This window comes from Populus alba, chromosome 11 (assembly GCF_005239225.2).
Source record: "Populus alba chromosome 11, ASM523922v2, whole genome shotgun sequence".
Lineage (NCBI taxonomy): Eukaryota > Viridiplantae > Streptophyta > Magnoliopsida > Malpighiales > Salicaceae > Populus > Populus alba.
This window is the reverse complement of record NC_133294.1, coordinates 5,685,038-5,700,378: the sequence shown is the minus strand read 5'-3', so window position 1 is coordinate 5,700,378 and position 15,341 is coordinate 5,685,038.

Genomic DNA, 15,341 nt, shown 5'->3' with positions numbered 1-15,341 from the left:
CCTTATTTTTGTTGTCATGCATCACTTTGAGAGCACACACTTTACAACCTAGGATAAGTGGGAAAGTAACGGTACCCCAATGACTTTAGCCTGGGTAAGACTCGTGAAACCATCCAACTCTCGCTTGATTGTTTACTTGGAAGTGGTTGATATGTCAAACTGATATTACTCAGGGCCTCTATCTTCACACTACTTGTAAGCCTCATATCGACCTTTCATGGACGATCACTGAGCATACGAGAGACCCTTTGAAACTAGATAATGACCAACCCCTTGATGCACTCAGCAATTAGGATCTTCTAATTAGGTTGTCACCCCGTGAAGGGCAAGTTCACATTTCATACGCATTTTTTATTTTTTTTATTATTATTTTTTATTTATGCTTTAGCATTTTTGCATAATTGCATGATTTACATTTAGCAGGTTGAAATATAGGTCCCCCATTGAAACTCATTTATAACACTCATTCGAGAAAAAGACAAATGGAAAACGAAGAAAGAGCCTAGTTAGAAGCCCAACATCAAAAAGAGGTGGACAATCTTAAGGAAGAAGTTGCAAAGCTTACTAGTCTACTCGAGCAGGCCTTGAGAGATAAATCCAGAAAAGCAACACTTATAGCTTAGCCTGAAGATATGCATGTAACTCATTTCGAGCATAATCTGGGGGCAAATAGGGTGTCATCTGAATTTCAACAAGCTATGCATTTCCAGCTAGCATACCCCTCAAGAATTTCGTCTACCACTGATTCCACCGAGAAAGAATCTCAAAAGGGCAAAATGGTGAAAGAAGAGGATTTGGAAAAATGGACTACCTTAGAAAAGAGGATAAGGGCAGTTGAGGGAAACCATTTGTGTGACCTGGTGAAAGCTGTCAATATGTGTTTGGTGCCCAACGTTGTCATTCCCAAAAAGTTTAGAGTGCCAGAATTTATCAAATATACGGGAACTCAATGCCCTATAACTCATCTCAAAGCATACTGCAACAAAATGGCTGAGGTGGTTGATAATGAGAAATTGCTGATTCATTTCTGCCAAGACAGCTTGAGTGACGCTGCCCTCACTTGGTATATGCGGTTGGACAATACCAAGGTTAAAAAATGGAAGGACTTAGTTGATGCCTTCATGAGGCAATATAAGTTCAATATAGACATGGGCCCTGATCGGTTAAGATTGCAAGCTATGGAGAAGAACAACAAGGAGTCCATAAGAGAATATGCCCGGAGATGGAGTAAGGTAGCTGCACAAGTTAATCCTCCCATGTTGGAAAAAGAGATTATCAGTTTATTTTCCAACACCTTTAAAGCTCCGTACTTTGAATACTTGGTTAGAAGCTCTGCACAACATTTCACTGACCTAGTTGTTATAGCTGAGAGGATTGAACAAGCCGTTGGGTTAGGTAAGATTGCTAACCCGACTAAGATGAACGGTTTCATTGAAGGTGATTGCCAAGACACTTATCATTCCTATAGTTAATTTCTTCATGCCGACGCCCAAAAATCAACTATCTTAAAGAGAAAGCTATGTTGATATTAGGTCGAGAATGGTCTGCATGCGACTGCAACTAAGTGTTGAAAAGATGCCCTTGTCGAGGATAATGAATGATTGAAAGATTTCAAAAATTTCAATGAATGATCACTAAATGTTTAGCCCCTTTATGTGTTATCATGCCAGTATTCATGTTGGTATAAGTTCTTTGTTGTTGAACTTCTTGTCCTAAGCTTCAATGAAATAATGAGTTTGTCATTCAATTGTGTTCACGACCAAGCAATATTCATCTTCTTAAAAGAGTTTTCTTATAAGAACTCACGAATACACCTTTGAAGCCTCGCGTGATCTTACATATGCAATTCATCTCTTGTACCAAAATCCATTTCCCTATTGGAGTTTTGAAAATTTGATCTAGTATTTTGATTTCAAAAAAAATAATTTGATGTTCTTTCAAAAATGATATTTTTAACATTCTATTTATAGAATGACAATTGAATCAAGCAACTCCATCATTGAGGTGACTAAATGATAAACCAAAAAAAAGAAAAAAGAAAAAAAAGAAATGAATAAACACCCTTACCTTATGACTCTTGAATCGTGTGTTTTTAAATGTATGAATAATGGTATGTAGTGAACTCGTTACTCATGACTAATGAAATGCATCTTTGCAAAGACCAAACTATCATACTGGATGAGGTCAAAGTTTATTGATCTTAACTGCTTGCGCTTGAAATGAGGAAAGACCATCTTTGTTATTCCTTTTACATTCTGAAATAAGTACATCCCTTGCGATCCCCTTTTGAGCCTGAATAATTTTTCTTTCATGAAAAAATCCTGACTAGGATCATACCCCACACTGGGGGGCAAGAGAAAATTTCAATGAGAAAAGAGAAAAAAGCTGCAAGAAAGCCAAAAAAGGCATAAGAGCTCAAGAAACTCAAATGCTAGGGGGCATGCCCAAATCACTAGAAAAAGTGACATCCAAAATAAAGTTAGTATGCCCTTGCAAAGCAATAAAAAAGAAGAAGCAGCAAATCAAAGAAGTGCGGCAAAAGAAAATAGGAATGACATAAAGAGTCGAACTACTGATAGTGATCCTCAGTCTTTGAAACCCTGAAACACTCTTTGAGCCTTATAAATTCTTTTCTTTCATAGCCAGAAACCACAGCCTACGTTACGTCCCTATAGAAGTCCTTTCTAATCAACCAAGCAAGCAACCTGGAACAATAAACAATGCTCTCCAAATGCAAAGGATACTTTTTCATAAGATTCATGACATCAAGAATAAACTACTCATTATTATTCATGCTGATAAAAAATGAATGATTCAAAAAGAGACAAATTTTTCTCATACAAAACCTCGAGCTTTTTCTCAAGCCCTTCACTTTGAAACAAAAGGTCATCTCATGACGTATTTTTCACTGAAGATCTCATTGCCAAACACAAGAGCATATACCCTCTTTTCCAAGAAAGAAAATAACCAAGGAGTTGCAAGATTTCAAAAGCAAATTGTTTTAGATTCACATCGAAATAATTTTTGTTTTCAAAATGCAAGATCAAGATTTCAAAATTCATTTTAGATCCACATTCCTTCACCAAAATGAACAAAAAGAGAAATGAGAGAATGGTCTTTTAAAACCATTATTTGTCTAAGTCGCTGGCAAAGCACACTTGGGGGCAATGACCAGTACAAAGGGGCAACATTGTATTTTCTCTTCTAGAAAAAAGAGAGGAATATTTCCTACAACTAGACAGTGGGAATTTTGGTTTACAAAAAATAGCTTGATCCTTTCAGCAAGTGACACCGAATGTTTTTATCAGTGAAACGAGAGGCAATGAATAAGTACTCTCAAATTATTTGACGAGGCAGAAATCTTCAGTAAATAAGTGGGTCGCGATGGGCACCACAAAGGCTGATTGTGCAAACAAATATGGAAAAAGACTTATATGGGCTAACTTGAGTGGGCTAGAAAGCCAAGCGACAAAGATGACCCTAATCAGAGGTAGCAAGCCCTCATCAGTCAAGCAATAAAAAGACTATGAAGAAATGGGGGCCTATATTTCAAAACAGGTAAAGATGCATGCATATCATCTAAAATTTGAGACATTGGACAATGAGTTTTTTAAACTTCATATGAGAAAATTCCAATGGAATCCATCAAGTGGAAGGCCAACTTGAAATGACCAAAGATCGAAATTGTTGTTGAATGTTTTTCATTTTTGAGAATTTTTCAGCATGGGAAGGCCGCCCATAAGAAATAGGCCATCTGAAAAATCTTCATGCTTTTCTTTCTCTTCGAGTGCCTTTGAGCACCCGTTTTCCTTTTCAAATGCCTTTGAGCATTCACCTTCCTTCTCGAGCGCCTTTGAGCCCTCACTTTCTTCTTCAAGTGCCTTTAAGCACTCGTTTTCTCCTTCGAGTGCCTTTGAGCACTCGCCTTCCTTTTCGAGTGCCTTTGAGCACTCGCTTTTCTCTTCAAGTGCCTTTGAGCACTAGTGCCTCTGAGCACTCGCTTTCCCCTTCAAGTGCGTCTCAGCACTCGCTTTACCCTTGAAGTGCCTTTGAGTACTGGTGCCTCTGAGCACTCGTTTTCCCCTTCAAGTGCCTCTGAGCACTCGCTTTACCCTTCAAGTGCCTCTGAGCACTCGTTTCCCCCTTCAAGTGCCTCTAAGCACTCGCTTTTCCCTTCAAGTGCCTTTGAGCACTAATGCATCTGAGCACTCGTTTTACCCTTCAAGTTGCCTCTGAGCACTCGTTTTCCCCTTCAAGTGCCTCTAAGCACTCGCTTTACCCTTCAAGTGCCTTTGAGCACTAGTGCCTCTGAGCACTCGCTTTCCCCTTCAAGTGCCCCTAAGCACTCGCTTTACCCTTCAAGTGCCTTTGAGCACTAGTGCCTCTGAGCACTCGCTTTACCCTTCAAGTGCCTTTGAGCACTGGTGCCTCTTAGCATTCGTTTTCCCCTTCAAGTGCCTCTAAGCACTCACTTTTCCCTCCAAGTGCCTTTGAGCACTAGTGCCTCTAAGCACTCGATTTACCCTTCAAGTGCCTTTGAGCACTAGTGCCTCTGAGCACTCGCTTTCCCCTTCAAGTGCCTCTAAGCACTCGCTTTACCCTTCAAGTGCCTTTAAGCACTAGTGCCTCTGAGCACTCGCTTCCTCTTTGAGTGCCTTTGAGCACCCGCTTTCCTTTTCAAGTGCCTTTGAGCACTCACCTTCCTCCTCGAGTGCCTTTGAGCATTCGCTTTCCCCTTCAAATGTCTTTGAGCACTCATTTTCTTCTTGGAGCGCCTTTGAGCACTCATTTTCTTCTCGAAGTGCCTTTGAGCACTCACTTTCCTTTTTCGAGCACATTTGAGCGCTCGCTTTCCTTTTTGAGTGCCTTTGAGCACTCGTTTTTCTCTTTGAGTGCCTTTGAGCACTCGCTTTCCTTTTGGAGCGCCTTTGAGCACTCGTTTTCTTCTGGGAGCGCCTTTCAGCCCTCCCTTTCCTCTTTGAGTTGCCTTTGAGCACTTGTTTTCCTTTTCGAGTGCCTGTGAGCCCTCACATTCTTTTGAGTGCGCCTTCGAGCCCTCATTTTCTTTCTTTTTTACTTGGGTAGATCACCCATCATAATGAGACCACTTCTAAAAAAAAAAAAAAAAAAAAAAAAAAACAAAATACAAAAAAAAGTGGGTCGTCTTCCAAATAACTTGTTTCTTGATTTCTACATCTCTCTGTAAAGGTCATGTGTCCATCTGCCATTTAAAAAAAAAAAAAACAAAACAAAAGAAAAAAACAAAAAAATAGGTCGTCTTCCCAATGACTTGTTTCTTGATTTCTACATCTCTCTGTAAAGGTCGTGTGTCAATGTATTATTTTCTAAGTTTTCAAGACAAAAAAAAAGGGGTTCTTTCTCTATCTACTTTTCTTTATAAATTTACTACACAAAGATAAAAGAAAATGAAATTTTCCAATATCTTTGCATAGTAAATATTATAAAGAGGGGACAACTGTTATAACCCAATTTTTGACCATTTTATTTTTATTATTATCATTTTATTTATGGAAAAGGATGAAAAAAATGATGAAAAAAAATGATGATGATGATGAAATAAATAAAGAATGAATTAAATTTTGGGTTAGGGGCAATATGAATGGAAGTTTTGGGGTTTTATTAAACTTTGGAATTAATCTAATTAAGTTTGGAATTAATTTGTTTAATTAAGGGTTTAATTGAAGAATTGATAAATTTTTAGACTTAATTAAGCTTGGAATTAATTTAGTTCATCCAATCAAGGGTTTAATTGGAAAATTAATAAGTTTTGAGACTTAATTAAGCTTGGAATTAATTTAATTCATCCAATCAAGGATTTAATTGGAGAATTGATAAGTTTTGAGACTTAATTAAGCTTGGAATTGATTTAATTAATCCAATTAAGGGTTTAATTGGAGAATTGATAAGTTTTGAGACTTAATTGGACTTGGATTTAATTAAATTAATGAAATCAGGGACTTAATTGAAGAAATATTAACGTTTGAGGGCACGATTGCAATAAATTAAAATCCAAGGATCAATATGTAAATGGCGTTAAGATGCAGGGGTTCAATTAAAATTTACCCAAGGACTGTACTGAAAAAATTCAAAATTTCAAGGATCAAAACGCAAATTGCCATTAACATCAGCACTGTTCATCTTCTTCACCCGAAAACAAGAAGAAAACGCATGCCTTTATTGCATTAAAATCCATGCAACCGCATGGCATTCTCTGGATATAAAAACCAGAGAAGGAGAACCGACAAAGGGCAGAAAATAACAGAAACAAAGAGAGTGGGGAAAGAGACGAAAAAAGAGGGAGGAAAATCAGAGGAGAGACCCAGAACGCAGAAGACTGAAACAGAGAGGAGAATCGGTTCTGCCATTGCTTTCATCCCTGCAGAAAAATCAAACCAAAAACATAGCCACAAACAGAGTAAAAAAAAAAAACGAGACCCAATTTCGAGAGGGAAGCCAGCACTGTACACTTTTCTTCATCACAGGGACTGAAAGGGCACTGGACTGGAGAAAAGAAGACCACGAACAAAAACAGAGAGAAGAGGTTTTTCCAGACTCAAAGCAGTAACACAGGGGAGGATAATAAACGAATAAAAAAGAAGAAGAAGAAAGACAACAAAGACGAACAAAGGGGAGCTGGGAAAACAGAGGAAAAAAAGAACGACCCAGAGTCAAAATCCCCTGCAGCCATGTTGATCGTCTCCAGAAGCAGAGAGAAGGAATAATAGAGGAAGAACTTAAGAAAGGGAATAGCACCAACCGCCCTTAACTTCGTCTTCATCTTTAGGAGCAGCAGCCAACAGGTAAGTTTCTCTTCATCTCCTCTCGCTTTTCAGTTTTAATTCATGCCATACTGTTCATGTGAATTTTAATTCACTGAACATTTAGACACGCATGAACCAGCTCACGCGTGTTATTTGCCCAGCCGGACCACTGGCTTGGGCCAGTGGTCGGGCTGGGCCAGTTGGGCTCAGCCCAGCCCATGTGGGCTGAGCTGGGCCCAGCTCAAAAAAATAAAAAAATAGGAAAAACAAAAAATTAAAAAAAAAATTAAAAAACGTGTATGCATGAATAAAAATAATGTAAATTTACTTGTTTATTCACTGACGCCAGAGTCAGGAATAAAAATACCGATTTAAATTTATATTATTTTTATTCGTTGTATTTTTATTTTATTTAGCTAGAAAAATAAAATATGTGCATGCTTAAAAATAAATTTATTTATTTTATTTAATTATTGGCGCTAGAGTAGGAAAAAAATATATTGATCTAATTTTTTTCGTAGTTACGAATTTTTACCAACGCCAGAGTTGGAATTATTCGAGCTCGAATATTCACTGGCGCCAGAGTCAGGAATATTTTAAACAAATCATCACAGCATAAATTAATAAATATTTAGCAATTTAAGACAAAACCAACAATGCAGTCTGCCTTAGGCAGAACGTTTAAGGGGTGATAATATCTTCCCTTTTACGTAACCAATCTCGAGTCATAGAATCTATGTTGACCAGTTAGGGTTCCTAGTGACCATAATACTAGGTGGCGACTCCTCAAACGAGACATTTTCCCCTAAAAGAATCGGATGCCAGATATCTGTTCTTTTTCATAATCCAAGAGAATTATTTTTTAGGGCCGCCGTGATGTCGGGTACGACAACTAGTATAAATATTTGTGTTCAAATATTGTATTTAAGTCCAAGTCTTTGTGGACTTATTTCATGTTGTTTAACATCTCTAAGCATAATTTTTTATGATAATCATCTATATTTATCATTCATATATTTCACCACAATTCTTTGTCACCATGTCATATGAACATATTCCCAAGAAAGATATAGCATGGAAGATGTTTAGAAAGAGATAAGGAAAATTGATTTGAAAAATTAAAGCAAATACAAAGTAAGACATATCAATCTTACTTTGAAAGGAAAATACATATCAATCTTCTATTACCCAATCTATATCAAACAATATATGATAACCCTGAATTGATGTTTCCTCATGATGTGAATTTTTTTTTTTCTGATATAGAAACACTAAACTAAATTAGCTCAATATTGATTGTTGTAAATCTCAAAGGTAGCAGAATTATAATATAAAAATAGTTTACCAAAATGCTTGTCATTTGGTGATATTGTTTCCTCACTAGAGTAATTATCATGAGACTAAAGTACAATTAGAAGATAATCTATAATTCTCTTCACTTCCAAGAATTCAAAGTCCGTATAAATTTGCCTAAGAAAAATATAACAAAAGTCAAATACATGTTAACCTATCAAGATCCAATTCCACCCTTTTAAAATCATTTCCACCACGAACTCTCTCATTCTCACTACCTAATGTAAACATTATTTTTCTCTTCAAGCATCCTATTTTTCAAGTACCCTTCATATCTATATATTCTTTTTTATCCCAAACCAATACCTTTTTCTCAAAAATCATTCTATTTTCTACTAATCATATACTCATTCTCATTACACCACTTATACTTCCACAAACTTTGATAAATTACCACAAGTAATATTACTCATGAATACCATGCCATTATGTTAATGTAGATCGAAACATCACACATGGAGAATAACTTGATACATTTATAGACATTTAAGCAAATAAAGGTTATGTCTGACTACTTGAATTTGTTGATTATATACATTAAACAATCATATCATTTAAAAACTTACTAACCAATGGCTCTACTATACATAATCATTTTATGTCATTTCAATCTTATTACGCACCACCATATTGTATCTTGTGCTAGAGCTTCATTAATTGCCTAACATTGATCCAGTGATCTAAAAAGTATGTTTTGTAGTTGAACTCTTAATTTTCTCAATAATTACCCATCGTTTCTTAGTAAATTTTTTTTTTAAAAAAACTAGTACCTATTAAATTAGTATTCAATTCAAACTTATTTAGCCTAAATGAATACCTTTAATTATTATCAATTCCACACAAAATATATTTTTGATAATTTTGAACTTCACCATAAAATTGACAAAAACAATTAATTGGTAACCATTAAATTATCTATCATTTCATTTCTAGCACACCTAAGTTACAAAATTACACTCAATTCTATCAAGTGATAAATTCAATTTATCTCTCCCAAATTCTAAAAAAGCCGTAAAAAACAAATCATACACTAATACAACAAAATTATCATTACAAAACAAGTAAGACAATTAAATATACAAGACAAATACAAATACTACAAAATAATTTCAATCAATTAAATTAAAACACAAATGGGTGGGTCTCCTTACTTGGTATAGTGAACCTTGATAATAAATGAAATCAAGAAAGGGAAGATTATGCTATTAGAAAGATGTTATGTAGCCATTAGCAAGTTGTGGTGGTCAGATTTGTGAGATAGGGTTGTCATATTTTTTATGTGATGAAGGGGTTAGGGTTGTTGTGTTTTCAAAAAAAAAGAGAGGATGAAATAGGACAAAAAAAAAAGGATTATAGTTATAATTCCAATTAAAAATGCTAATAAAATTTTCATCAACAATTTTCTTAGTAAATTAAAATGTCATCAAAGTCAATGGATTTATTGATGATTTTTTTATTCCATCACTGTTTCCATCTAAAATTAATGATAAAAATTTTATGTTGTAAATTTCATTAGTAAACACGACAAAATATTTTTCATTGATGTTTTTATTATTTTTTATTTTCTAGTGGTGAAAACAATAACATACAATAATCTTATCCCACAACATTTTATCTTCACAAAATGAAACCTCTTTTATTTTAATTTTCCATGAGCTTTCTAGTCCCCAGACTAGGTAATAATGCAGTACTTAGTTTATTTATGTGAGTTTAAACCCTGTTGAAACGTTTTATATGCTTTGCTTAGTTAATAATTCAATAGCATACTCAAATATGACTCCATTATTATAAATGAACAAAACAAGAACAACTTTGAATTCATAACATGTATAGGTGACTAAGAAGGATAATAATTGGAGTTATATTTTATCTAAAGTCTTTGTATATGCATAACTCGATCAGCTCAAACATTTTATATTTTTATGAAACTTAATACTCTTTACATGATATCTGAGTGAGCCATTAGAAGACCATCATCTACTCTCTATTTTTAATTATAAATGGCCTCTTCATCCTCATATATTTCCAAAAAATTTATTGACCTTGTTACTTTCCTAACATCTTCAACTTACAATTAATATCTTTTTCAATTTTATTTCATTTATTATAAGTGTTAAACTTAATTCCTTTAACTATCATGTATGGAAAGCTCAAGCCCTGCCCCACTTCCAAGGTCAAGCTGTTTTTTGCTACCTTGATGGCACAATCACGCCCCTACCCAAAAAAATAATATTACTTATCCCAACACAAGTGCTATTTTTAAAATTCTCAATCCTTAATAAGATTAATGACTTCATTAAGATTCTTTAATCCTAGCCAACATTAATACTTTGCTCATTGAGTAGTCATAATTATATCGATCCTCACTAAAGATCATACATTCACATCTAAGTATCTGTAATTATGTTTAAGTGTCCAAGAAGATGAACTATCTGTAATCATGTCCCATACACAATTTATCATATTAAAAAATTAAAGAAATGTTATTTATTTATTAAGTAAATTCTAGTTTGCAAGTGAAGGTTGGATAGCTAGGTTTGTTCTATAGGGTTATAGTAATCATGTATATCAACAAAAACTGCTAACAAAAATAGTAAAAATATTAGGGCACTAATAAAAAGTGAAATTCAATTCCTTTGGCACCATTATATCACTAACTAAAACGTTCTCTTATCACCAACTGAATAAAAATCTTGTTTCAGCCAATCTTCTTGGCACTAATAAAAGTCACTCTGGGAAGCCTCCACTCACGGCGATGTGCGTATGCTTAGGTCATGTAAGAAAGCAATAGAGTGAAAGAACGTAATATAAGAATGTTTCACTTTGTGATAAAGCTAATTAAGGATGGACAAAATGTGACTATAAAAAGTAGAAAAAATTAACAAACATTAAATTGCCATGTGCATGGTGCGTCCCTGGTGTCTGTCAATAGTCTTTGATTCTACCAACTTTAACTTTGATTCTACCACCTTTGATTTCTTAAATAATATTTATGTATTTTTATTTATTTATTAAAAATAAAATGGTATTTTCAGTTTAATTTATATATACTTTTATATTTAGGTTAAGTTAATAAACTCATAATATAAGATTATTCAGAATTTTTTTTGTTTTTTTTTTTGTGTTTGATCAATATGATAAATATAAGAAAAGGATGGTCAGGGATAGTTGAGGGTTATATATACAGAGCTCCTCCATATTTCCTTTCCCTGTCACAAGAAGCAACTACAAAATGGATTTCTTGAAACTCTCTCTGTGTTTGCTGTTTGTGTTGCTTTCATTTTTGCTGTCTGAGATTCGGTCCCTTGATCCATCTATAGTATGGAGGAGCCACCAATTCGAGCTGGAGGTGGGTGTGAAATTTACAGTGTCGGGCTGGGAAATACAAGCTCGATTGAAGCCTGGAAGAGCTGACCCTCAACCAGAAACGAACGAATCCTGGAGGACCTGATCCTCAACATTACTCTAAATATAAATCTTAACTCCGGTATCTTCTGTATTGCAGATGCAGTGTTTTAGCCTTTAAAGATGTAACTGATGTAAGTTTTATATATCATGCACATCCTGGAGGACCTGACCCTCAACATCCTCTATAAATCACTAGCTCAACATCTTCTGTACTGTAGATGCACTCTGCTAGCTTTTCTCTGCCTGGAGACGATTGTCAATTTGTAATATTGAGTATCTGTATAAGTATATAACCAGTTTTTCTTGCAATCTTCTAGTTCTTGGCGAAAACTTTACAGTTTCAACATTATATGTCAGAGAAGAGCAGTTTTCCGCAAGATGCCATTGTCTTCTACGTTAAGAACACATGCTTTATTTTTCCCATTGTTTTGGGAGAAAGACTAGTTATAAGAGTTTGTCCCGCTTGATAGGTGAATCTACTAATCCAACGGCTTGAAATTTAGTTCAGGCCAGGTAAGTGAAAAAATGCTTTGACAAAAGTGACATTGTTTTTTTTTTTTAAATAAAAAAAGTTCAAAAATTAGATTAATGTAAATCAACTTGGGGTCAAACTCTTTGCCTGCAACTTGTGTTTTGGACCCAGTAAATCCCAAATAAGGTCTTATAATTATTTTACCCAAGATAATTTGTTTTAAAAGTGTTTTTTAAAAAATTAATTTTTTTTAATTTTAAATTAATACTTTTAAATTGTTTTAATATATTAATACCAAAAATAAAATTTAAAATATAAAAAAATATATTATTTTAATAAAAAATATTTTTTAAAATAACTATCATTGTCAGGCTATATACAAAGTGTAGAACACCTCACTTTGAAATCTATCTTAGAATTTGTTTTATTGGTTGAATTACAATAATAAATAAAAGCATGCCACACTTTTCCAAACCACGAAGTACGAGTTAAAAATAATTTTTGATGTCCTTTTCCCTTCTAGTTTTGATTTTATATTTGCTTACAATCTTAGAAAGAGAGAACAAGTTCATGATTTCGGTGTAATTTAGTGTATGGTTGAGATTTTTTAAAAAATATTTTTTTATTTAAATAATAATATATTTTTTTAAAAAAATTTATTTTTAATATTAACGCTTTAAAATAATTTAAAAAAATTAAAAATATTAGTGTATCGAAAACACGGTTTGATTATACTCTTAAATACACCTTTATTATAGCAACTGCATGGAGGTAATTTCAATATATGATTATTCCCGCTAAATTCATAAAAGCAATGTAAAAGTTTATGAAAGTGTTTTTAATTAATAATGATAGATTTTGCTTTTTAAAGTATTTTTTTATTTAAAAATATATTAAAATAATATATATTTTTTATTTTTAAAATTTATTTTTAATATTAATATATCAAAATAATTCAATTTTTTTTTTTATAAAAACAAATCCAGTTCAACAATGTGCCATACACTCCTTATATATCGCTTGCTATTGTGTTTGAATTACCTCTTGTCTTAATAGTTTATTTAATAATATTGTTTTTTGTAAAATTGACTCATTTGAAACAGACAATTAATGTCATTTAATCGTTTTTGAAGTGAACAAGGATTTTTAAATAAGATAAAAAATTAAATTCACTAATGATAACAATTTTTTTTTTTTTAAAGAGCCTTAATTAGATGATCGAACAACTTCTCTCTTAATTAAATAATGAGATGCAATCACTTTTTTATGAAAACCTTAACCTTAATTTCATTGCTAAAACAATTAAAAATGTTTTAAAATCTAGACCAAATTATAATATGACTTCCATCCATATGATAATAGAAAAATATTTTTACTTTCACGATTCCTTAAAGATATGCAACTCAATCTATATTTATATTTATATGTGGTTGTAGTTTCAATTTTCATTTTCTTTGAATTTTTCTTCAAGATGTTATAGGGGTGATCTTTTAGATTTTATTAAGACCTTATTTGTTTTATAGAAAATAAGTTTTTAGAAATTATTTTCTAAATTTTCTTGTATTTTTTTGCAATTAGAAAAGTTTGTTAATAGAAATCACTTTTTTATTAAAGAAAATTTTGGTTTGATTTTTAGAAAAAACAATTCATTTTATTTTAGACAATAATCATCTAGTGTGGACATCATCTTAGATTGTCAATTAAACATGATGTTGACTTTAGTTGAATCATATTCTTCAAGCATATGCTATCATCAAGCTTTATGGAATTGTTAAGTCATTCAGATAAGCAACAAAGACTCATTGTTGTATGCTCAACGTCCTTCTCAACGAATTCCTCTTAGCCCGTCTAACTGGATTATGAAAAGAAATGAATTGTCATCATTAATGATATTCTTTTATATCACCCATATTCATGTAGTGAAATGCAACTTAAATCAATAGGCTTCAAAGTATATTGTCTCACATTTAGTCTAGGTGGCGTAATTTATCCAAATGCATCCATGTGATCATATCTTTCAAGTGTCATAACCAAACTTCAGAGGGTAAACCAAAATTTTAGACATAAATATGCCCCTTAAGTGCATCGTTATTCTCAACTACTGTTGGAGTTCACTCAATCATAGACTATCTTTGAGTAACATTGCCTTCAGTTGATCTAAATGTGCTCGTTCTTTTGTCTATCAATAGGAGGCATTTGTTATTGCTAGATGCTAAACATAGCTTTGATGGATTTCATTGGGATAATTTTTTTTTATCCTCAGTTGATCTAAATATTATTTACATTCTTATCTTGGGTCCACTGTATTACTCCTAGTTGCTCAACTATTTAAAGAGTGTTGAGAAGTATTGATGACATTTTCATCAAGGATTTTGCAAACTCGGTCTATGTTTTTTTTTTCTAAGAATTTTCTCTTGTTTTAGAATCAATGCATACCTTTTCAAAAATAATATCTATTCAAGTCTAATTATTGAAATAAAAGTTAAGAGATGTCAATGTTGAAAGTTTTTTTTGAAAATCAAGCTTTATTGGTCAAGGACCTAACACACGTCACTTAACACATGCAATCATTTGATTGTCTTGTATTTTAAAAACAAAAAGCAACTCGTTGTAAGTTAAAATAGTTTTCCTATGATTCGTTGTGTCAATTTTAATATCTGATTTTGGGTCTGACATTTAATGGTATGTGAAAAAGGTGACCTTCTGTGGATTTTAATAACAGGAGCTTTGAGCAAAAACTTAGGTCCCAATGAAAAGTTCATGATTTCGGTGTCATTTAGTGTATGGTTGAGATTTTTTAAAAAATATTTTTTTATTTAAAAAAAATATTTAAATAATAATATTTTTTATTTTTTAAAAATTTATTTTTAACATAGTGCATTAAAATGATTTAAAAACATAAAAAAATATTAATTTTAAAAAATTTACATTTTTCAAAAACACGGTTTGATCATACTCTCAAATACACCCTTATTATAGCAATGCATGGAGGTAAATTCAAAGTATGATTATTCCCGCTAAATTCACAAAAGCAATGTAAAAGTTTATGGAAGTGTTTGTAATAATGATAGATTTTGCTTTTCAAAGTATTTTAAAAATTAGGAAGAACGAGGGATTTGAATGAAAAATTCAAGAAACAATAATTCTAAAAATAATAAATTGATATATTGTTAAATCAGTTCAAGAGTCCATACATCCATTTCTATAAATTTGTTGATCATCAAAATAAAATAAATATTCTTTCACGTCAAGCACATAAATTTGACACCCCTTAAAACTGAGGCAAATCAATGAGATTACGAGTACATTAATTATAAAAAGCTCTC